Below are 22,855 nucleotides of genomic sequence, written 5' to 3'. Positions count from 1 at the left end.
TTTAAGAGAGAGAGAGAGAGAGAAAGATAGAATGTGAGCAGGGGAGGGACAGACAGAGAGGGAGACACAGAATCTGAAGCAGGCTCCAGGCTCTGAGCTGTCAGCACAGAGCCTAATGCCAGGCTCAAACTCACGGACCGCAAGATCATGACCTGAGCAGAAGTCAGACGCTTAAGTGACTGAGCCACACAGGTCCCTTTCCTTGTTTTTATAAATAGTTTTATATCTTATTTACTTTGTAACAGTTCATAGTAGATGTACACTTTTCTATTTTGTTTAAATAAACTTCTTTGTCCCAATTAATGGGACTTTAAAATTTTTGTTCCATTGACTACATGTCTTCCGTATTCTATTAGCATTTGCCACTGCTTCTTAATTAGTTTTCTGGATTCTGCAGCAGCTGATTTTCAGAGCAATGGATGAACTAACTGTTCATGCTCCTACTTAAACCAACGCCTCCACCACCACTTGAACGTGTCAAAGAAAAAATAATTATGATACTTGTTAAAATGGTAAGAAGGACTTTATTATTGCACATTCAAGCTCAACCCTGAATACAACAAAGACTAGTGGGGATTTATAGCCAAAGAGCAGTTTGAGGAGGTCAATGGATGGGAGACTAGAAAATCGCGCTATTTTCAAAACAAAGGACTGACCATTCAGGTTTTCTCTTCTCTCTCCTCAGACCCTACACAGATGGTAGTAAAGAACTAAAATGGAAATAACATCCATAATGACAAAGAAAACAGAAAGTTGTCCATCTGCGGAAGAGAGCTTTAAAAGAAGTTTCTGAGAGCACGTCAAGCTGATAGAGAAGGGACAACAGGTGACATGCCACTGAGACAAAAAGTTAAATACAGTATGATACCGCTTACAAAAGATGTTACAGACAGAATTGTGTCCCCCTTGAACTTCATATGTGGAAGTGTAATCCCCAATATGACCACATGTGGAGATAGGTTCTTGAAAGAGGTAATTAAGGTTAACCAAGGACTTACTGGCAGGCTCCTAATCCACTATGATGAACATCCTTCTAATAATAAGAAGAGACACCGGGGATGCATGCGCACAGAGGGAAGACCGTGTGGACAGAGCGAGAAGGCAGCCATCCACCGGCCAAGGGAGAGCTCTCAGGAGAAACCGACACTGCAAACACTTTGATTATGGACTTGTTGCCTTCAGAACTATGAGACAATGAATTTCTATTATTTAAGCCCCCCAGCCTGTAGTAATTTGTTACAGCAGCCTTAGCAGACTCATACACTAGAGTAGTCGAAATTCTAGAAAGTAGAATGCCGGTTTTCGGGGGCTGAGTGTCGAAAGGAATGGGAGCTGTTTAGGGGGGTATTTCATTAGCAAGATGAAAAGAGTTCTGGAAATTGATTGCCCAACAATGTAAATGTACTTAACACCATAGAACTGTGCTACACACCCCTCCTACCACGGCGCTAGTCTTCCGCCCTGCTTTAGAGCAAAACTCCTGGAAAGAGGAGTTTATGTTTGCTGTCTCTACTTCTTCACTTCTCATTTGTTTCTTGAATCCATTCCAATCAGGATTTTCTGAAACTGCTATGTTCTGAGTCATTGCTGAAATTCCAACCCATCAGCATTTTTTTTTTTTTGGATCCCTCACTCCTCAAAATACTTGCCCCTTGGGTTTCTGGTTTTCCTCTTGCTTCTGCCTTGTTGGGCGTGGTTGGCTCTTCCTCCTGATTCTGTCTGTGAGATACCCCAGGGCTCTGCACACTCACCCTGTGGCAATGTCGTCCAGTGCCAGCTGCGCCCTGGTGAGTTTCACATCCTGTCTTCAGCCCCACCTGCCTTTGGAACTTAATGCTGGGACAGCCACCTGCCCATCCAGCATTGTCATGAGGATGTCTGATGGGCATCTGAACATTAGCATGCCCAAAATATAACCCTTGACTTCTTTAGAATCTGCCACGTCCACTGTAAGTGGCACCACCTTGCAACCAGGTCAAAAAGTAGGCACCCCCTTACTTGCACACCTGACTCCTCTCTTCCCATCTCACCCCACATCCAACTCACCTGAATATCCTGGGTTCTATCTCTTTAAAAATATCTCCAGAATCCTTCTCCTCCTCACGTCCTCCTGCATTACCTGCCTTGGCCAAGCCACCTTCTTCTCTCATCTGGATGATTGTGGTGGTGTCCTTGCTAAATGAACAAAGGAATAAATGCTATAGGTGTTGGAATTAATGATACAAAATATAAATGTACATTCCTGAGGACACCATCAGCAATGTAATCAAGCATTTTTCTATGCAGGTTGCAGGTGAGAACAGGTGCCATATATGTCAGCATGTGTGTGTGTGTGTGTGTGTGTGTGTGTGTGTGTGTGTGTGTGTGTGTGTGTGTGTGTGTGTGTGTGTGTGTGTGTGTGTGTGTGTGTGTATACACGCACGGGGTATATATGTCAGTATATATATCCCAGAGAACTAGCAAGTATCTCTGCTCCCCTAACACCCAGCATCTTATTATACCCAGTAAAATGATGCTACTGTCACCAGGAAGTCTGCAAACACACATGGCATCTCTGTTGACTAACTGAAAGGAAATTAGCATGGCCGTTAGAAATTTAAGAGGGAAATCAGAGAATTCGAGATACTGACCATGCAGATAACCGAACTATCAGAGAATGGGCTGATTTGCTTAGAATGGTTGACGGTTCCCAGAGGAGCAAGTGTGGTCCTAGTTCTAAGCATATGATGTCTGTCCCCCGCCCCCCAGCACATCCACTTCCGCCACGCCAGTGCATCTCCTGGGAGCAGGGTTTGTGATCTGTCACTGACCTCATGGTGACAGGAACAGCTGGAGTTGAAGCGTTTATTTTTTTGGTTTGGCCGAAACGGACACATCAGAGTTGTGCCATTACAATGTTTCTGATCCATAGGGGTGCCTGGCTGGCTCAGGCAGAAGAGCACGTGACCCTTGATCTCCAGGTTGTCAGTTCGAGCCCCACATTGGGGCTTTAATGTTTAAGACATTAAAACAAGCAAAAGTCATTTGCTGAGAAGCGACTGTTGAAGTGGAACCGTGGTGGGGGCTGGGAGGGGGTGTGGTCAAGCTCACTGGGACGCACCCCCTGCCTCTGCGCGGAAGGTAACAAACCTGGGTGGTGCAGCCTCCTCGGTCCGAGTGAGTCCGTTCTCCTTGGAGGAGGCCAAGGAGCAGCCTGAAACAGAACCCGTGGGGCTTTGGGTAAGGCTGTGTGGAAGGACAAGAAGAGAGAGAGAGAGAACGGAATAGAGGGGCCACCTGGTGGGTACCATGTCATTACTTCCGTGACACATTTCAATAGGGTCACAGGTGATGTGGTCAGTACAGCTGACGGCTCCGTTTGTTTTTCTATGGCGTCCGCTTCTTGCTCCTCCTTGAGGAAGCTACTCCGATAGACCCGGTTCCCACAGAATGGACTCTGCCCCTCCGTAACGCTCAGCCCCCCTTTTCTCTTCCCAGGACGGGCCACCTGCTCTGCTCCAGTCCCCAAGGAGCCCCGTGTGCCTGGAGTCCTGGTGTCTGCTGCCAGCAGCAGAGGGAGCCCACACTCTACGGAAAGGGCTTGAGTTCCTCATCATAATACAAAGCAGAAAATACAATAATTGTTGTTTTTTTGCCACGCAGTATGTCCTTACAGATGATGCTTTAATCTCCCTCGTACATCTCTGTTGCTGTAAATTCATGCTCCATTATAGCACCATATGCCCGGATTCGCTTGGAGAAAGCCACAGCGAGCTTGACGGCAAGCTTGGGCTCCAGAGCTGTTCATGCCTCGTGTTGGATCGCACATTGTTACCCACACATTTAAGGGTTATGTCTTAATAAGTTCTTTTATACCAGTGTATTAGCCACGATCCTGCAGCTGATTAGTTACATCATGGGAAGGTACTACCGAACTCACTGACAATTACAAGATGCCAGAGGCAGAAGGAAAGTGGGGCCCATTAAAAAAATCTAGAGGCACAAACACAACAGAGTGGGGTTTCGACTCATTGCCTAGCAGCTGCCGATTTGCCTTCTCATCTGTTTCTAAGTAATAGATATTGATGCTTCTTTGCTCAGCGCAGGCCTATTTTGCATACAATTGCATGCAGTACATGGAATGGCATCTTTTCAGGCCCTCTTCGAGGCGGGGGGGGGGGGGGCGCTGTTAAAACTAAGCTTGATGTCAGAAATCAGGATTCGGGGTTATTCCTGTAGCCAAGCCATGTGGCAGATGTTCCTCTCGCTGTGCTCTTCCTGGGCAAAGGAAAACGTTCGCTTTTTTAATGAAACACTCTTGCCACCTCATCTCCATCCCAGAACAACGGGCCAAATTCTGAAACCACTCTTAGGAGGGGAAAAAAAACAACCCCTCAACTCCTGTATCCTGACCCACAGAGCGGCTGTGGCCAGGTGCGAACGGGGTGGGGGCGGGAACAGGAACCGTTTACAGAAGAGTTTCTTTCTCGTCTAAGGCCTGTTGTAGAGCACTTACTGCATGGGTGGTTCCCCCTCAAGCTTTTGTGGCCACTTGCTGAATGGCAACTTCCTTCTCAGCAGGAGACCTCCATGCTGGAGGCCTCGGCTATGTCACCCTGTCTAGGATGCTCTTCATGGCTGGAAAGCTAACAGGCACAGGACCAGTCCAAGAGCCTCCTGGGCCCCAGGGGCTTTTCCTTTGGGACATAAAATATCAGAATTTTTTTTTAATGTTTTATTTATTTTGAGAGAGAGAGAAAGAGAGTGCAAGCAGGGGGGGGCAGAGAGAGCAGGAGACACAGAATTGGAAGCAGGCTCCAGGCTATCAGCACAGAACCCGCCGGATGCGGGGCTCAAACTCACAAGCTGTGAGATCCTGACCTGAGCCGAAGTCGGATGCTTAACCGACTGAGCCACCCAGGTGCCCCATAAAACATCAGAATTTTATGCTGCTATCCCACAGCAAGATGGTAATGTATGAGTGAATAATAAGTGACGGTACATAGGTGTGGAAACTAAGTGACATATTATGTGTCATCAAGTGCCTTTATCGTGACGTCGAATTCTTTTCTCTATGGTTCTGTCCCAGTACATTATTTCTTCCCAGGTTGTGTATACTCCCGTGGGTCTTTGGAGAGCTCTGGGTTCTGGGCCCTACTTCTTGGGGATTTGATGCAGATGGTGGGGGCTGAATGGTTGAAGGCCATTATGAAGTCTGGCCCTAGTCCTCACCTGTCCGAATCAAAATGAGTCAACCTTAAAGGAAATGAAGAAGACCCTTACCTGCCTTTCAATAAACCGGAAGGACTCTCACCTGTCCGTGAAAATGTACTGAGAAGGAGATTCCTTTTCTTCTGCTGTCAACAGGCTCACGCACTCATTGACTCCCTCATTCAAGAAGCATTTCATTGAAAACCTACCAAGTGATAGTTATAGTGCTGGGCTTTCGAGAAACAAAGGCAAATATGACACAGCACCTGCCCTCAGGAGCCCAGAGTCCCTCAGTCCCCCTGTCCCAGAGCTGGCTGCTCTCAGTCAGCCCCCAGGATCCCACCTGTGCCCCCAGAGGCTCCTCAGATACCCTTAGCTGTTGGCTGATTTGTATCCTCCAGAAATTCATAGTTTGAGTCCTAACTCCCAGTACTTCAGAATGTAACTGTATGTGGAAATAGGGCCTTTAAAGAGATAATTAAGGTTAAATGACATCATTACGTGGCCCCTAATCCAACATAAATGGTGTCCTTATGAGGAGAAATTGGGACAGACCCAGGGAGAAGTTTGTCATCCACAAACCAAAGAGAGAGACCTCAGAAGAAAGCCATCCTGTGGACACGTTGGTCTTCAGAATCGGGAGAAGTAAATTTCTGTTGTTGAAGCCACTCAGCCTGTGGTACCTTGTCACAGTGGTGAGCTGCCTCACACAGCGGCCCCCTCGGGGGCCCAGAAGACACCTGGGGTGTTTCTCAAGAGGAGGACGCCCAACCAGCGCCCCTCAATCTGGCGGGGGCTTCTGCCGGAGGGCAACCCCATGGTGACCTTCTTCAGCCTCCTTCCTTCTTGGTCTGCTTCCTCCAGGTGTAGACAAACAGATTAGTGGTGCCTGGGGGATTTTGCTGGGGATACTGGGTGGGGTTGGGGCACCCTTTCCTTGGCGACAGTGATGGTTCTCTCTAGAGCTTCCTCTATATTCTTGTTGAGAGGAGGGGGCTGCCCTTCACTGCAGCTGAAGCTCCAGGGAAGTTTTGCTTCTCATTTTCCTTGACCCCTGTGCAGCGCTCAGGTCCTGTAAAACTCTCTGGCTGGCTCCTGCCCTCTGCTGCCTCTTCCTTCTCCGAGTGTCTGTTCAGACCGTCCCCTCTGCTGCTCAGCCTGTCCCATAAGAGATATGCCAAAATCCCAGTGGGCTGGTGGATGTGTGACAAAGGCTCTTCAAAAAACCAAGCAAAATAAAACCCTGATTTGTCTCCTTTGGCCCTTTTCATGGTGTAAATACACCCATCGTGGCCAATGTGAAGTCACTGAAAAGGGAGTTGAATTGGGGAGAGATGTCCAATAGCCATGACAACAGTCATAAGTGACCTCAAGAGGAAAGAACTTAGTAAAACATAATAATTAGGGATGATGTTTGGGGTCTTTCTTACCTTTGTATTCTAACACAATTTAATTGTATGCTCATATAATTTAATTTTTAATAATGACGATGTTTAACAGCCAGCTCACAAATTTTCCAAAAAGTTAACAGTTGACTCTTCCAAGCCAGTAGGGGCTGGGTCCAGCACACAGCTAGGGGAACAGTCTTTGGGTGAAATAGAACGGGATATGAGAGAGAGACAGGAAGGGGGGGAGGGAGGGAGCGTGAGTGGGGGAGGGGTAGAAAGAGAGAGGGAGACACAGAATCCGAAGCAGGCTCCAGGCTCTGAGCTGTCAGCACAGAACCCGACGCGGGGCTTGAACTCACGAACCACAAGATCATGACCTGAGCTGAANTTTAACAGCCAGCTCACAAATTTTCCAAAAAGTTAACAGTTGACTCTTCCAAGCCAGTAGGGGCTGGGTCCAGCACACAGCTAGGGGAACAGTCTTTGGGTGAAATAGAACGGGATATGAGAGAGAGACAGGAAGGGGGGGAGGGAGGGAGCGTGAGTGGGGGAGGGGTAGAAAGAGAGAGGGAGACACAGAATCCGAAGCAGGCTCCAGGCTCTGAGCTGTCAGCACAGAACCCGACGCGGGGCTTGAACTCACGAACCACAAGATCATGACCTGAGCTGAAGTTGGATGCTTAACCGACTGAGCCACCCAGGTGCCCCAACAGTGGCTGTTTTGAACAAGCCCTATGGCCACAGCCTGGTTCCTAGACAGCTCTAAGCTCTATCATCATGCCCTGATAGTGCGTTTCCCCGCCTAGTTCTAGGGGGACTCCCTGGATGCACGTCTCTGTCCAGGTGGCCATAGGACAGCCTGGGCTTTGTCTGGGGCCTCTGCGAGTTTGTGAGCCCAAGCATCCATGGGACACTGTGTGGGACTGGTTTTGAGCCATAAGGAGCAGTAATGCTCTGTGCTGGGCCCTCCCGCCCTCCTGTGTGATGCCACAGAGCGGGGTCACTTCTGGGCTGACTTGTGTCCCAACAGTCCACCCACATCTTCTTCTTCCCAGACTTGTGTTGAAATGCTTTATTCAGGTTAAATCTATCCCTTATTCCTTTCATAACAGAGCCTTTACTAAAACTGGCTCTTGTAAACTCACCAAATTCACAGTCATATATTAAATCATCACTATTTATTAAAAATATAAAGATTCCCTTTGTGATAGAATCGTGTCACAGTGAAAATCCAAAGAGCAGCCCGTAATTAAAAAATATATATTAAAAAAAAAAACAGTCCTGGCTGGTATGTATTAATAGCAATAAAGCCACAATTTCAAGGCCCGTACTTCTGCAGGTCTAGAAAAGAAATATGATGGAAACAATAGGCTGGGATTACCCGCGTCAATTAAAGAAACACAAAGCCATAAATGCCCATCTTTCCAGGAAGGCATCATAAACATGTAATCTGTATTCTATAAATGCCTGCTGATTGATGAACTGATACTAAACATCAGGCCTCTCAGCTTGGGCTGCTGGGGACATGACTAGTGTAGGATTTTAATTCACAAAGACAGTGGGCAGACCGATTCCTATTCTTTCCCAACAAGCATTTATCTTGATCTCTATGCCTGCACGTATAATATGATTGTATGTGTGCTTACATACATATGTAGATGGCATAGAGGTCACATAGATACAAACATGTAGGACAGAGGGTTGGGGGCAGGGAAATATCTGGTTGAAAAAAACGAAAGCTTCAGTGGGCTGACTGACTCTTGACAAACACTCTGTGAATGTTTCACTTCATGGAGACAGAGCATCCAGATCTGTGACTTTGACTTTCGGACTCGGCTTTCCTGTCCATGCAGTGGCGCGGTACTTCCATGGTGAATGGGCTCATTCCTGTTCATGCCCTGCACCATGTGCTGGAATTGAAGGGCTGCTCCGTGGGCAATTCATAAAGACCTAGATAAAAGAGGCCTTGGAAAGTGCAACACACATCTCCTGCAAAGGCATTCCTCTCAGGTATTTTTTTTAGGTATTATTTAAAAACATTTTTTAATGTTTATTTATTTTTGAAAGAGAGAGAGACAGAGCATGGGCAGGGGAAGAGCAGAGAGGGAGAGAGACACAGAATCTGAAACAGGCTCCAGGCTCTGAGCTGTCAGCGCAGAGCCCGACGTGGGGCTCGAACTCACAAACTGTGAGATCATGACCTGAGCTGAAGTCAGACACTTAACAGACTGAGCCACCCAGGCGCCCCCAGGTATTATTTTAATAGACGAGTGAGTTCCTGGATATTTTTTTTGAAATAATTTTATTTTTTAAAAATAGTTTATTATCAGGTTGGTTTACATATAACACCCAGTGCTCATCCCAACAAGTGNCCCTACCCCCATCAGCCCTTAGTTTGTTCTTAGCATTCAGGAGTCTCTCATGGTTTGCCTCCCTCCCTCTCCTCAACTATTTTTCCCTTTCTTCTCCCTCGTGGTCCTCCACTAGCTTCCTCTTAATCCACCTATACATGCAAACATACAGTATTTGTCCTTCTCTACCTGACTTATTTTGCTCAGCATAACACCCTCAAGGTCCATCCATGTTGCTACACATGGCCAAATTTCATTCTTTCTCATTGCCATGTAGTAGTCCATCATAAAGATAAACCACATCTTCTTGACCCATTCGTCCGTTGATGGACACTTAGGCTCTTTCCATGTTTTGGCTATTATTGAGAGTGCTGCTGTGAACATTGCAGTACATGTGCCCCTAAGCATCAGCACTCCTGTATCCCTTGGGTAAATTCCTAGCAGTGCTATTGCTGGGTCCTAGGGGAGTTCTATTGTTAATTTTTTGAGGAACCTCCATACTATTTTCCAGAGAGGTCGCACCAGTTTACATTCCCACCAACAGTGTAGGAGGGTGCCCGTTTCTCCACATCCTCCCCAGCATCTAGAGTCCCCTGATTTGTTCATTTTAGCAACTCTGACCGGTGTGAGGTGGTATCTCAGTGTGGTTTTGATTTGTATTTCCCTGATGAGGAGGGATGCTGAGCATGGTTTCATGTGTCTGTTGGCCATCTGGATGTCCTCTTTGGAAAAGTGTCTGTTCATGTCTTCTGCCCATTTCTTCACTGGATTATTTGTTTTTCGGGTGTGGAGTTTGATGAGTTCCTTATAGATTTTGGATACTAGCCCTTTATCTCATATGTCATTTGCAACTGTCTTTTCCCATTTTGTCGGCTGCCTGTTAGTTTTATTGATTGTTTCCTTTGCCTGCAGAAGCTTTTTATCTTGATGAGGTCCCATAGTTCATTTTTGCTCTTGATTCCCTTGCCTTTGGGGATGTGTCAAGTAAGAAATTGCTGTGGTTGAGGTCAAGTAGGTTGTTTCCTGCTTTCTCTTCTAGGGTTTTGATGGTTTCCTGTCTCACATTCAGGTCCTTTATCCATTTTGAGTTTATTTTTGTGTATGGTGTGAGAAAATGATCTAGTTTCATTCTTCATGTTATTGTCCAGTTCTCCTGGCACCATCTGTTAAAGAGGCTGTTTTTTTTCCCATTGGTNAAGCTCTCAGTTTTTCCCCCTTGAGGATGATGTTAGCTGAGGGCTTTTCATAGATGGCTTTTATGATGTTTAAGTAAGTACCTTCAGTTCCTGGATATTTCTAGACGATGAAGCAAAGGTGTGCTGGCCCTGACCGAACGACCCAGAGTCCCAGCAACGTGTAGGCCTAGAGACCAATGGTTAGTGGGAGGAGCAGTTTTAACTTTTGTCTCTTCTCCCCCCCTCCCCCGCCAATGTTTGTTTATTTTTGAGAAAGAGAGTGCCAGCAAGGGAGGGGCAGAGAGAGAGGGGGACAGAGAATCCGAAGCAGGCTCTGTGATGAGAGCAGAGAGTCTGATGCGGAGGTTGAACTCATGAGCCGTGAGATCATGACCTGAGCTGAAGTCAGACGCTTAACTGCCTGAGCCACCCAGGTGACCCTCGACTTTTGTCTTTTCTAAGCATCGAGTTAGAAAATAAACTGTGTTATGACCCCTGAAATGCTTTCTCAAGGACCAGCTACTGTGGAATTCACTGAGGTTCATGAGTTTCTCAGTTGGTTGTTCTCATTTTATGTTACTTTTTAAAAATCAAATTTATTGAGGTATAATTTACATACAATAAAAGGGACACTTTTTTTTTTTTTTAGTTTTTATTTAAGTTGCAGTTATTTAACAGACTGTAATAGTAGTTTCAGGTGTATGAATTTCCATCCGGGGCTCATCACAGCAAGTGCCCTCCTTACTCCCCATCACCTAATTTACCCATCCCCCCAACCCCACCCCCTCTGGTAACCATCAGTTTTTTCTCCATAGTTAAGAGTGTTTCTTGATTTTTCTCTCTCTCTCTCTCTCTCTCTCTCTCTCTCTCTCTCGCTTCCCCCTACCCCATGATTGTTTCTTTTGTTTCTTAAATTCCACATATGAGTGTTCTGCCTGGATGGCTCAGAGAGTAAGCCTCTGACTTTGGCTCAGGTCATGATCTCACAGTTCGTGAGTTCAAGTACCACATCAGATGAGCTCATGCCCCACTTTGGGTGAGCACAAGCCCTGCTTCTCTCTCTCCCTCTCTCTCGATGCCCCTCACTTGCACCCGCTCTCTCTCTCTCTCAAAAAAACGGTCACCTATGACTGAAATCATATGGTATTTGTCTTTCTGTGACTTATTTTACTTACCATTATACTGTCTAGTTCCATCCAAGTCATTGAAAATGGCAAGATTTCATTCTCTTTTATGGCTCGGTAATATTCCTTATATACACACTCCATCTCCTTTATTCATTAATTTATTGATGGACACTTTAGCATTCCCATAATTTGGCTATTGTGGACACTGCTGCTATAAACATCGGGGTACATGTATCCCTTCAAATTAGTCTTTTTGCATTCTTTAGTTTTGTATTAAATACCTAGAGGTGCAATTGCAGGATCGTAAGGTAGTTTTATTTTTAACTTTTTGAAGAAGCTGTATACTGTTTTCCAGAGTGCTGCACCAATTTGAAAATGTACACATTTGAAATATCTGGCTTGATGAGTTTTGGCAAATGCATCTACCATGAAACCATCACTTTAACCAATATATAGATCACTTCCATCACTTAAAATATGCCCTGTGTCCACTGGTATACTGGTAAATATTTAACAGCAGGCCCTGGAAAAAATGTTATCTTTTAACATCTATTTATTTAACATATAAGTAATTTAACATATTAAAAGTATAAACTTTACTGATATAAAGGATGTTACATAATTTATAAATAATAATAAACAGTATGATATTCTTTATTGTAATTTGCATGTAGTCAGTTGGTTATCACAAAATGTTTTCACCTAGTTTTGTCAGTCTTTTACCTGTAGCCAGCCAGTGGTAGCGTTTAACTAGTGTAGTTGCTGCTTTCATTTACTTTAAGGAGGAGTAAACAAAAAGGAAACACAACATGTGTTGGAAAAATCACTTGTTTGTCAATGACAGGAGCAGCTTCTTTGCTGAATCAGATTGTAGCTTTTGAATATTGGAAGAATATTTTCTTAATTTTGTTGTGCTAATCACAATGTGACAGGTGTACACACTACTCACTTTGAAGGTCAATTGGCATCATTAGCATTTTTTCCATCACTGTGTTTGGTTTAGACAAGTAAAAAAATTAAATTAAGGCATGATTGGTAAAGCTTGCCCATTTCCAAGACTCCCAGGGACTCCCAGCATGGCTGATGTCAAGCTGCCAGCACAGTGTCACTGAATGTGGCCTTGGGAAGAGATCGGCTCCAGGTTACAGCATTTCTACCGTACAGAGCACAGATAACAGTAAAACAGTAAAATGACTGAGACGAGATAGATGTGAATATCTATTGTCTTTTTAAAAATATCACTTAATTGTAAGTTTAATTGTTAAATAATGGCTGTTTAACAGCTGACTCCCCAAACTCCTGAAAATTTACAATTAATTGACTCTTGGGAGCTAGTAGGAGCCCTCTCCAGTAGCGACTGCGTATGCGCCCTTTCCGGTCCACCCCGACCTCCACTCCCAACTCCAGACAGCCACTGGCCTGATTTCCATAACTGTTAATTAGTGTTGTTAGTTCTCGAACTTCGTACAAACAGGCCAATGGTCTGATTTCCATAACTATTAATTAGTGTTTATTAGTTCTCAAACTTCGTACAAACAGAATCATACAGTATAAATTTCTTTTTGTCTGAATTTGCTTGGCAGAGTGTTTTCCTAATGTTGTGATGCAGTGATCAGTTCCCTTTTATTGCTGAGAAATATTCCATTGTGTGCATAAACCAGTTTATGTTATCTGTTCACCTATTGATGGACATTTGGCTTGTTTCCACTTTTTATTACAAGTGAAGGTGTGATGAACGTTTGTGTACAACTCTTTGTGTGGACATGTTTTTGTTTCTCTTGGCCAAATACCCAGGAGTGCTTTAGGTGTATTTTTCATTTTTATGAAAAACTGCTAAATTGTCTTCCAAAGTGGCGGCATGATTCTACATCCCCACTGGCAGGTTGACAGTTCCATGTTTTCACCAACACTTGGAATCATCAGTCTTTTAAATTTTTAATAATTTGTGTAGAGGTATTTCCTTGTGGTTTTAACTTCCTCTAATGACTAATGATGTTGATCACCTTTTCTTAGGCCTATGGACCATTTGTACATTTCCTTCGGTGAAGTATCTGCTTGAGCCTCTTGCACATTAAAAAAATTTTTTTTCTGAGGATTTATTTATTTTTGAGAGAAAAAGACAGAGAGTGAGGAGGGGAGGGGCAGAGAGAGAGAGACACACACACACACACACACAGAATCTGAAAGCAGGCTCCAGGCTCCAAGCTGTCAGCACAGAACCCAATGCAGGGCTCGAACTCACGAACCGCGAGGTCGTGACCTGAGCCAAAGTCTGATGCTTAACTGACTAAGCCACCCAGACGCCTTTTGCACATTTGTAAAAAGCAAGTTGTGGAAACAACCCAAATGTTCAATAACTGATGAGCAGATAAATAGAATATGGCATATCCATGCATTGGAATTGTATCTGGTAGTAAAAAGGAACAAAGTACTAATGCCTGCTATACCATGAATGAACCTTCAAAACATCCATGTGAAAGAAGACCGACACAGAAGGCCACCTATGATATGATGTCTTATACGTGAAATACCCAGAATATACAAATCTATGGAGATAGTAATCAGATTAGTGGTTCCCTAAGGGTAGGGATGGAGGGTGGAGGGATTGGGGGGGACAGGAGGAGCAGGGTTTCTTTTTGGAGCAATAAAAACACTCCAAAATTGATTGTGGGGATAGATACACAGCTCTGTAAATATACTAGAATCCATTGAATTGTACATTTTATTTAAAAAATTTAAGTTTATTTACTTACTTTGAGAGAAGAACGAGAACAAGTTGGGGAGGAGCAGAGAGAAGGAGAGACAGAATCCCAAGCAGTCTCCGTGCCATCAGCGCACAGCCCAGTGTGAGGCTCGAACCCACAAACTATGAGATTATGACCCAAACCGAGATCAAGAGTCAGATGCTCAACCGACTGAGCCACCCAGGCATTCCTGAACTGTACATTTTAAATGAGTGGATTGTATGGCATGTGAATTATATCTCAAAAAAGCTGTTTAAAATATGAGTTGTCTTTTTGCTAGTGCTTTGTAGGAAGAAGTAGAAGTTCTTTGTTTTGTATACAAGTAATTTGTCAGTGTTTTTTGAAGAACAGAAGCCTTTAATTTTGATGAAGATCAATTTAGCAAATTTTTCCTTTTATGTTTTAGTCCTTTAGTTTTGTGTATCAGAAATCTTTGCTTACTCCATGGCAAAGATTCCTATATTTTCTTCTAGAAACTTTCTAGTTTCAGCTATTACATGTAGGTCTCTGATGCATTTCAAGTCAATTTTTAAAAAATTTTTTGTTTATTTATTTTTGAGAGAGAGAGAGACAGAGCACAAGCAGGGGAGGGGCAGAGAGGGAGACACAGAATCTGAAGCAGGTTCCAGGCTCTGAGCTAGTTGTCAGCACAGAGCCCGACGTGGGGCTTGAACCGACGAACCATGAGATCATGACCTGAGCTGAAGTCGGACGCTTAACTGACTGAACCACCCAGACGCCCCCCACCTCCAAGTCAATTTTTATGGACAGTGTGAGGTAAGGATAGAGGTTCTGGAAGCGGTGGGGATATGACTGAGGGGACTGGAAACAAGCAGAAACCCCTCTCCCTCCCCAGGTTGCACAGTGACATAAAGTGCTGGTGTCACTTACCTGGAAACGTGCTCAGCACTTCTCTTTACCAGCCATTTATGGGATTAATTTTGCAACAGAGGCATTGGCACCGTAGATAGCACCCTAGCGGGCACCTGGCCGGCTGCATCAGTTAAGTGTCTGACTCTTGATTTCCGCTCAGGTCATGATCTCTAGGTTTGTGGATTTGAGCCCTGCCTCGGGCTCTGTGCTGATAGTGTGAAACCTGCTTGGGATTCTCTCTCCCTCTCTCTCTGTCCCTCCCCAGCGTGTTCTCCACACAAACAAACAAACTTGTTGGAGGGGAAAAAAGAAAGCACATTGGATTTTATGCAGCACCTGTTGCTCTCTCAAGTCACAAGATCCAAATCGTCCAGTGGTTAACCCAGGCCTCTGAAATGAACCAGGGTTCACAAATACTCAGTGGACAGAATCTCCATAATGTGGGTGGTGCTCAGTTTTCCATGTTCAGCCCTCCCTCCGCCAAGTGGGGGTCAGAGGTTTTGCACCACGCCCCCTCCCTGCAGTGGGAACCCCAGCTCAGCAAGGTGGGGAGCCAGGCTCTGCGGGTGCCACCCTGATTCTGTCCTGGGCTCAGCATCCACAGTTCTCTGCAGAGACGGTCAGGAGAGGCTAGAGACCTTAACACACAGATATCCAAAGGTCTCTCTTTATTTTTTTAAATAAATGTTTAAAGTTTATTTATTATTGACAGAGAGAGAGAGAAAAAAAAATCCGAAGCAGCTCCAGGCCCTGAGCTGTATCACAGAGCCCCATGCGGGGCTGGAACCCACAAACCATGAGATCATGACCTGAGCTGAAGTTGGATGCTTAACTGACTGAGCCACCCAGGCGCCCCCAAAGGTCGCTCTTTAACATCAGAGCTAATCTCCTCTGGCCAAACCCTTGTTTCTGGGTTGCCCTCAGAATTATAGCTTGTTCCAGCCTTCTCCTCTGGGCTTCTCCTGCTGTGGTCAGGCAAACAGAGGCTGGGCAGGAGAGTGCGTGCATTCCTCCTACAGCCTTGCCCCAAGCAGGGGGCGATCCGCCATCTTCTTGCTCTTTGAGGAACCTTCAGCCATATGTGCGTAGGCTTGTCAGTAAGGAGACTCAGACAGGAAGGAAGTCCAGAGAGAGGCACTGTTTGGCTGCTTGGTAGCTACATAAACATCCTTTTCGGAAGGAAAAAGAAAAGAAAAAGACAGAAGTATTTCTTCAAGTACATCCACATTTTAGAGATAGAAGATATTTGCCTAGGAATTGTTTCAGCAGAAATGGAGTGATGATCCCAGCCTCCAGAGGGATAAAAGTCAGGGACAAGTTAAAGAGGACCTCCTTGTTTCCTGGAAAACCAGCAAAGTGTTTTCCAGGTAGTAAGATCAATATAGGTAATAATGTTTGGTGAAAATATATAGACCTAAAACTCACTAAAATGGAGTGGCAAGTACAGGAAGAATTGTCAATTACAGACCTCTACAGAAAAATCCTCAACAGGAAAGTCCCATCAGGGAAAGGTGTATGTTGCATCCCTTACAGATTCTGTTATTCCCAAACAAACCCATTTTTGCTGGTAAAATTAATTGTTCTTATCTATCTATCGATCGATTGATCGATCTGCTTATCTTGCCTGATGATTTTACTTTTAAGGTCAACTACTTGATGGGCTGGGAGCTAGGAACTCTACCCCCAACTCCAGGAGTGCACAGAGCCTAGGATGGGATACCCTACAGGTGTCCTGGCCACAGGGACCCTCCTGGGGCCAAGGAGAAAAGGTGAGGCTTTCCTGAACTTGAGAGGGCTGGACGTGCTGCAGCCTTCTTGCCCTGAGGTGAAGCCAGATGCTAGGAAGTGTCCAGAGAAAAGTTTCAGGACTCACTGGTTGGACCAACTTGGGTTCTTAGCCAAAACAGCAGATGTCCACCATAATTATTTTATGCTTAGTTGAAATCTCCATAATTTATAGTAGAAACAATGTTCTCACTTGTTAAACTATTGCTGTAAAACTTATGGCTTAAACTTTAAATCGTTTATTGTGTCTTATAGTTTTTTTAGGTTGGCTAGGCAGTACTTTCATTGATTTCACTTGAGATCATTTATGGGGTTGCATTCAGCTGGTGAGCCAGGTGTGCTGATGGCCGGCAGGTGTCAGGCAGTTAGTGCCGGCCCCTCGCTTCTCCTCCAGTGGTCCCGTACAGTGGCTTGGCTCTCTTAAGTGGCAGTGTTGAAACTACGTTCCAGGAGAACAAATATTAAAATTGCTGTGCTCAGGAATCATACAATGTCCCTTCCATTTTATTAACCAAAGTAAGTCCGAGGACATATCAAGGGCGAGTAAATGAACACTACCTCTTTATGGAAGGAAGTATAAAATGGTGTGGCTTTGCTTTTAGTCTGGCCAGCTATTGTTTCTAAATATATCTATGTTCCCAAATTTTGACATACAATGCTCTTACTGTCCTCTATGTATAGCTGGTGACTTTTGTCGATTTCCAGTTGGACCAGGAAAGTGACTGTCAGTTTACAAGTTACTGGTATTTTTGTTGGTCTAACCAATCATTTTGCTACTTTTTTTCCTAGGGGTAACAGCATGAGCCCTGTTATTTGGGGAATTAATTTAGGGTTTTTTTTTTTGGTAGTTTAGTGTATGATTATTTTTTGTCTATTACCATGGATATTTAAAAAGATTGTGGATCTTTTGTTGTTGAAAGGAGAAGGAAATAAATAGATTTATCACTTTATATTTTTCAAATATCCTATATCCACTCTATCCTTTTTTTTTTTTAATGTTTTTATTTATTTCTAGGAGAGAGAGAGAGAGACAGCGTGAGCAGGGGAGGGTCAGAGAGAGAGGGAGTCACAGACTGAAACAGGCTCCAGGCTCTGAGCTGGCAGTCAGCACAGAGCCCGACGCGGGGCTCGAACCCACGAACCGTGAGATCATGACCTAAGCGAAAGTCGGACGCTCAACTGACTAAGCCACCCAGACGCCCGTATATCTACTCTATCCTATGTCCACTTGTCTACTGTGTGCTGGCACTTGCCTGTGGCACTCTTGTGGCAGGCAGGCTTGGGACACTTTGTGTGGGGGGGGGTGAGGAGGAGCTAAAGTAAATCAAGAAGTGGTTTCCATCATAACCGTAGTTGACCCGACATGGGGATGAGGAGCATCTCTGGAGCAGAGGGGAGGTTCGTGTGTTTTATACTCAACAGTGATCACAACCAGTGAAACAGGAGGGCTTATTTCCAAAGAGATGAGTTTGGGGGGCTCAGTTGGTTGGGCATCCGACTCTTGGTTTTGGCTCAGGTCATGATCTCATGGTTCATGGGATTGAGCCCCACATTGGGCTCCGTGCTGACTTGGAGGAGCCTGCTTGGGATTCCCTGTCTCCCTCTCTCTCTCTCTGCTCCTTCCCTGATCATGCGCACACTCTCTCAAAAGAAAGAAAAGGAAGGAGGGGGGGAAGGAAGGAAGGAAGGAAGGAAGGAAGGAAGGACCCAGTAGTCATTTGTAACATCCTGCTCTAAGTAGAACAAGCAGTTTATGAATGACTGGTAGAAAGAATTTCAATGGCAAACTTAGAGCTCCCTTAAAAAAAAAAATGCGCTGTGGCAGTGAGTTGATGCAAACATCCTGTATCTAGGAAAAATACTTTTCTTGTGAATTCTAACACTCAACAGAATTGTGTTTTCGAGAGGGACCATTCTGTGCTGTGACTTGTGCCAAGGTTCAGGTTAGGTTGATTGGAGGGAGGGCTTCAGGCAGAAGAAGGAATGGGACTTACAGGCAGGATATCTTGGCAAATGCCACAGGCAGTGAGACCTTATTGGGAGCAGAGTTACATACCAGAATAGCAGGGATTAAAATGAGAATATTGAAAAAGTGAAAACATTCCAATGCACACGCCTCATGAAATCATGGGGGAATTGAAACTATTCTTTTTTTTTTTAATGTTTATTTATTTATTTAGAGAGAGCATGCACACAAGCAGGGGAAGAGGCAGAAAGAGAAGGAGAGAGAGAGAAGACCCCAAGCAGGCTCCGCACTGTCAGCACAGAGCCTGACACGGGGCTCAAACCCACAAACCATGAGATCATGACCTGAGCCAAATTCAGGAGTCAGACGCTTAACTGCCTGAGTCACCCAGGTGCTCCAAAATTATTCTATAACCAGGTCCATCCTGAAAGGTTCTCACAATTGAGGCCTTGAGCCAAGACACACCTTAGTTTTGCCACATGCATCTCCATTGTGTCCCTCTGCATTTTCTTAAGGGTGCGCTACTATACTGCACGGACAATGAAACGCCGGGGACTTTCCTAAAGGCAGAACCATTTATTTATAATGAATAGTATTAGTTCAAATATTTGGCCAGATCATAGCTCCTCGGCATCACATAGGCCTTTAGGTCTACACCTCAAGTATTCATGAGAAAGAGCGAGGAATTATTTCTAATTCTTTCTTATTATTATAAATCTTCACATTTTAAGAAAAATTCTTTTTCAGAGGTTGTTCGCTTTTCTAGATTAAATACATAGGTAATATTGCAGCTGAAGGAGAAACCAAGGGACTGCTTCCCACTTAAGGTGAGTGGGAAGGAAACCTATAATGATCTGCTATAAACTGCAAGGTAACAAAAGAACACTGTGCGTGGTACCCTCACTAAGTGAAGTGTAAGGTGTCATTACCCACTTGACATTCCCATTACATCACAAGAGCAATTTGGTTTGGGGAAAGGAGTTTAATGTATTGCTCAGAAAAAAAAATAGTTTATATTTTCCCATCTCCATCAAGGCAGTGGCTCTGAGGTCCAGCATCGCCACGCAGCCTCCATTCTGTCCCACACCCACGAGAGAGGACGCAGAGCAGGCCGGGCGTCCAGGATGGTAAACTGGTCGTCCGGCTTGACCTCACTGCCATTGCAGTCGCCGATGACCTATCTGACTGCTGTCCCACAAGGGTTGGATGATCCAATTGTGCCTGTCAAAAGGCAACTTGGACCCCATCCAGGAATGAATTCTTGCCCTTGGTGAATACTCTTTCTCTTTACCTTTGAACTGGATCAGGATGGAGCACCAAGGGCAGTGGTGTCACGAAGGGCTTCCTACTTCCAGTTCTCGTCCCAAACTTGCTCGTTATTCTGGTTGTGAATTCTGATGATATTATATCTATCTTTTTTTTTAATGTTTATTATTTTTGAGAGAGAGAGAGAGACAGACAGAAAGCAAGCAGGAAAGGGGCAGAGAGAGAGAGAGGGAGACACAGAATCAGTAGCAGGCTCCAGGCTCTGAGCTGTCAACACAGAGCCCGCTGTGGGGCTCGAACTCACAGACCGTGAGATCATGACCTGAGCCGAAGTCAGCTGCTTAGCCAACTGAGCCACCAGGCAGCCCTGTACCTATCTTTCTAACATCCTCATCCTTCCACCTCCACCCTTCCCGTACCATCGCATTCCAGAGCATCTGTTCGGAAAGATAAACCCACTTATTCTCCAAATCTGCTCTCGGAATGGATGAGTCCTCTCTTGCAGTAAACAGTGCAAATGGCCGATCCAGGGCCGGCATCCGATTGGGTGGTGGCAATCAGCTAAGGATCTAGGTGCTCCTTATTCTCGGCCACAGCATCCGTGATAGGACATTCCACGGACTCATACCCATGATCCTGGCGGGCAGGCACAGGGTTCGTTTTGTTCTCACAAGTTGGGTCAGATGCTCTGCACTGGACGGCCTTTCATTTTCCCTTCCCACGCGGGACACCCTGATGCTGGGGACGCCGTCTGATGATCTGAAGCATGTGAGGTGGGAACTGTAACAGCAGGGGTAGACGCAGACAAACCCATGGTTGGAAACATGGCACCGAATCCCAATTCGGACTCCTGTCCTGGGCTGCTATAAGGAGCCTCTAACCGCCTCTCCTCACTCGCTCACTGTTGTTGCAGTCACCGCTGGCACTCAAGTGCACCCCTCCAGGGTTTAGTTTTCTCAGGAGACGGACCCCATGGCTCGTCCTCGGTCCCGTGTCTGGGGTGTCCCCAGACTCTTCATGACGAGCCTTTGATGGAGACGTCGGAGCACTGCTCCAGTTGTGACAAACTGCTGTTCATTTTTTTGTCTTCTGAAAATGGTGGCTCATTGTTGGTTGCAGTTAGCCTGTTTACTTGCAGAGAGATGCAAATCTTAGGCCACCTAAGAATCCAAGAATGAATTCCCTGTGGGATGTCTTTCTGTGGTCAAGGTAATGACCAGTTCAGTAAAGGGTCCAAGCATAATCATGATGTGGAATAAAACGCATTATGCAGGGTGGTCCAAACCCTGAGAAGGTCTGGAACTACTGCGCACATCTTGATTGCTAATTGGGAAAAGGTGTTTCAGCCCAGAAACCATTGAAATATGCGAACCGAGAGGCATCGGTTATGGAAATTAAAATCAAAGGCATCAAGCTTCACATTTCTGATTACATATTCAAACCACAAAATTACAGTGTATAAAATCCATTTTTATTATAGTCATAAGTAGTAATTAGACACAGACTTTTAAAATTCAAATCATATTTGTATTAGATGAAATCTCTCCACTTCTCTACCTCCAAGCAGAAAAAGATCTGAATGGGAAACCGCTGCCGGAGGCTGCTTACCTTACAGGTAGTTCTTAAAATAGCTCAGCTGTAGCTCACTCAGTTAGATGGGGGCACGCTGGGAGGAAAAAATGGAAGAAGTTGTCTCCATTTGAATATTGCACCATTTATGTTCACAGCTGCTAGTTTTTAGAGCTTCCGATGTTCAGTCAAGGAATTGATGCCAAAGAAAAGGGGAAAGGAAATGAACGTGGGATGGAGAAGAGGTAGAGAGGTGAAACAGCAAAGGCCACTTCCTCCCCCCAGTAAGTAAGGAGGGCCGGGAAGCAGTGAAAACCCTAGCACCCAGATTGTGGCCTCTAAATACCATCCCCTTGACAGGAAACCTGGCTACTTGGAAAATCGTGGATTCCTGGTCTAGAGCAGAAAATGTACAAACAAAAGCTGGCTCGTCTTGTTCCCAAGTGCAAGGACATGCTCCAGGAGGGGAGCGTCTCGAAAGGCCCTGGGGGCTAGCTTTGGAGACATCCCACTGGGCAGGGGGGGGTGGGGGTGTAACACACTGCATGAAAATAGTTTGAGTCATGCTGATACTCCTCATGTCCCACCCTCATAGAAAGAATGACAATAAATGTAGAAGAAATGGTAAAACTGGAAACTCACCCTTTTGCAACAAGTTTTGTCATAACTGATTCATAGAAAACTTATTGGTGGATGCCGCACCGCTGAGTGGTTGGAACGGGATAGTCACAGTGTCTCAAAGTATCACCTCAAAAGACTAGTTAGGAGAAGAAAGAGTCATCACAATGGAGAAAGCTGGCAGGTGTCACCATTTAACAAATGGTCAGACATCACCAACAATGGGGCCAGCTGACACCATGGATTTTTTGTTTTTTGGAGAGAGAGAGAGAACAAGCAGGGGAAGGGGCAGAGAGAGAGCAAGAGCGAGAGAGAATCCCAAGCAGGCTCCATAGCCAGTGTGGGTGGCCTGAGCCACCCAGGCACCTGCCCCACAATAGATCTTCTGATGAAGGGCACAACATCGTCTGTAAGTGTCCCTGCCCAACAATGTTTAACCTGAGTCTAGTCATAAGGAATCACCTGGGAAATCCAAATTTAGAAACTTTCTGCAAAACAGGTGGCTTAGATTCTTTAAAAAATGTCAGTGTCAATGGAGCACCTGGGTGGCTCATTTGGTTAAGCGTCCGACTTCGGCTCAGGGCATCATCTCGCAGTTTGTGGGTTTGAGCCCCGCATCGGGCTCTATGCTGTTGGTTTGGAGCCTGGAGCCTGGTTCGGATTCTGTGTCTTCCTCTCCTCGCCCTCCCTTGCTCATTCTCTGTCTCTCTCTCTTTCTCAAAATTAAATAAACATTTTTTTAACATTTATTTATTTTTGAAAGACGGACAGAGTGTGAGCAGGGGAGGGGCAGAGAGAGAGGG

At 45.2% G+C, this 22,855-nt stretch overlaps 1 pseudogene; it reads right to left on the bottom strand.

The window, feature by feature from the left end:
* Positions 1 to 19,629: 19,629 nt before the first annotated feature.
* On the bottom strand, positions 19,630 to 20,679 carry LOC144223891 (holocytochrome c-type synthase pseudogene; annotated as a pseudogene).
* Positions 20,680 to 22,855: the final 2,176 nt, after the last annotated feature.

The sequence above is a fragment of the Crocuta crocuta genome, unplaced genomic scaffold, assembly GCF_008692635.1.
Source record: "Crocuta crocuta isolate KB4526 unplaced genomic scaffold, BGI_CrCroc_1.0 scaffold121, whole genome shotgun sequence".
NCBI lineage: Eukaryota > Metazoa > Chordata > Mammalia > Carnivora > Hyaenidae > Crocuta > Crocuta crocuta.
The sequence above is the reverse complement of the archived record's forward strand: the minus strand, read 5'-3'. Positions and strand labels throughout refer to the sequence as shown.